General features: G+C 40.9%; 1 pseudogene; it reads left to right on the top strand.

Moving 5' to 3' along the window:
* The first annotated feature begins 303 nt into the window (after positions 1-303).
* On the top strand, positions 304-419 carry LOC112484642 (annotated as a pseudogene).
* The last annotated feature ends 1865 nt before the right edge of the window (positions 420-2284 follow it).

Consider the following 2284-nt stretch of genomic DNA (forward strand, 5'->3'; position numbering starts at 1 on the left):
TTACATGTGAAGTATAGGGCATACTTTTTTAAGAAAAATATTCCTTACTTGTCTCAGCAACATCAACAATTGTTCTCAAGAGACTCATGCTAGGCATATATTTAGACAACTTTCTGTGGACTCGTGAAAGTAGAGGCCATTTACATTAATGCACAATATCAAATAATGGCTGGTTCAAGTAGAATATTAAGTTAAATTAAAAATCAAAGAATTCTGGATGTGGTTCCATAGTGTAGCGGTTAGCACATCTGCTTTACACACAGAAGGTCCTGGGTTCACACCCCAATGGAACCACAGTCCATGGTCTATGGCTATGCCACTCTGAACAAGCCTGATGTCTAATCTTGGAAGTTAAGTGGAGTTGGGCCTGGTTAGTACTTGGATGGGAGACCACCTAGGAAGACTAGGTGCTGTAAGCATAAATAACAACAACAACAACAAAAATGAAGAATTCAAAAAATTATGTTTTGTAAATAATAGATACAATACAATCTATTGTATCTATTGAACAATAGATCTATCTATCTATTCAATAGATACAATAGATACAATCTATTGTATCTATTGAACAATTTACAAAACATGATTTTTTTTTTGTTTTCTGCATTCATAGAATCTAGAAAATATTTCTCAGAAAGAACAGGCAAAAAGAGCAAAGTCAAGAGTCAGTATAGATGCATGTAATACCATATGGTCCCACCTGTGCTTTACTCTGCAGACAGTTTCAGTAGATGGCCCTTCTCTTCAAAGGACCCCTAGCTCTTAACTCTTCCTATACTCTCTCTCCTTCTAATGCTTACGTTCACCAGGGCTGGGAAGCCAGTCACTCCTCCGGCCCCACGATGCCACACACACTCATAGCAGGACACCTGGGAAGGCACCAACTCACTGATCCCCTTTTTAATCCCACATCATTGTTTCAAAGCAACTATTTCCTGATAATCATTAGAAAAAAGTACGTTGTGTAAAATATATCGTAAACCTCACTCCTTAAGACAGTGAAAGCGAGGAAAGCAAGCTGATAATGACATCCACAAAAACTGAATGATATATTTTAATCCTTCAGGTTATACTCACAGTTTGCCATAGCAGTTTCTTAACTCACAAAATGGATATCATCAATGACAGCATTTTAAAACTCCCAGTTATGTTTGCACTTTGCAAGTATATTTTCTTAACCCATAAAGTGGACTAAATCAGGATTTTTTACCAGGCTGAAATTTTTTTTATGTAATAGTTGCTACTTTCTTTTTTTTCTTTATGATAGAAAGTTTTCCAGGGCAATATGATGGAGAAGTCACAGAAGTGCAAGCCACTTTACTGTTTTAAAATAAATATAATAAACAAAAGGGAGGAGGAAGAGTACCAGCCTCAAGGCTGAAGTATGCGCTCATGGCAGCAGGACTGACTGACCGATTAGCCAACGGCGTGGTTCCCATTGTCCCCAGGGTGTCCCACATTGGGTGTCTCCACCCGATGTACATGTAATATGCTGTTTCCAGACATACCTTGTCAGCAGTAGGATGTATGGGAGTGATCCACCATGGATGTGTAGTGGACACCGGTGAGGATAAGAACCCCCTCAGGTGAGGAAGGGGCACAGTGACAGCGTCGAGATGAAAGTCAGAGATCAGAGATCATCTGTGGCTAGCAGTATAGGATCTGATTTTCCCCTGGCTTTCCCCAAAATATTGTTACCCAGTCCAGGGGTGATTAATTCCTTTTCCTGGTTGTCAGAAGTCAGTCCAGGTTTGTTCTGAAAAATTGTCATTAGTTGAGCAAAGTACAGTTGACTCTTGAAAAATGGGATTTAGAGAAACTGACACCCGTGCCCTCAAAAATCTGCTATAACTCTTGACTCCCCCCAAACTGAACTACAGTTGTTCATCAGTATCCACAGCAGATGGGTTCCAGAACTCGCACAGATACCCAAACCCATGAATGCTCAAGTCCCTTAGGTAACATGGCTATGAACAATGAATGCAGTCGCCTGTCAGCATCCGCAGATTCCCAGCCGCGAATTGAAAATAGTTTTACATCTGCGGTTGGTTAATCTGCGGATGCGAAACCAGGGATAGAAGGTACAAAGAGCCGACTATATTTATTAAAAAAAAAAAAGAAAAGAAAAGAAAAAATACACGTGTAAGAAGACCTGGTGCAGTTCCAACCCGTGTTGTACGAGGGTCAAGTGTAAATGGGCAGCCGGTGAGGACGCGTCTCTTTCCAGATGGCGGTGAGGGGTTTGTTCGCCTGGTGCTGGATGATGAGAGGATCCAGGCTGCGG

Source organism: Pteropus alecto, unplaced genomic scaffold (genome assembly GCF_000325575.1).
Source record: "Pteropus alecto unplaced genomic scaffold, ASM32557v1 scaffold17, whole genome shotgun sequence".
NCBI lineage: Eukaryota > Metazoa > Chordata > Mammalia > Chiroptera > Pteropodidae > Pteropus > Pteropus alecto.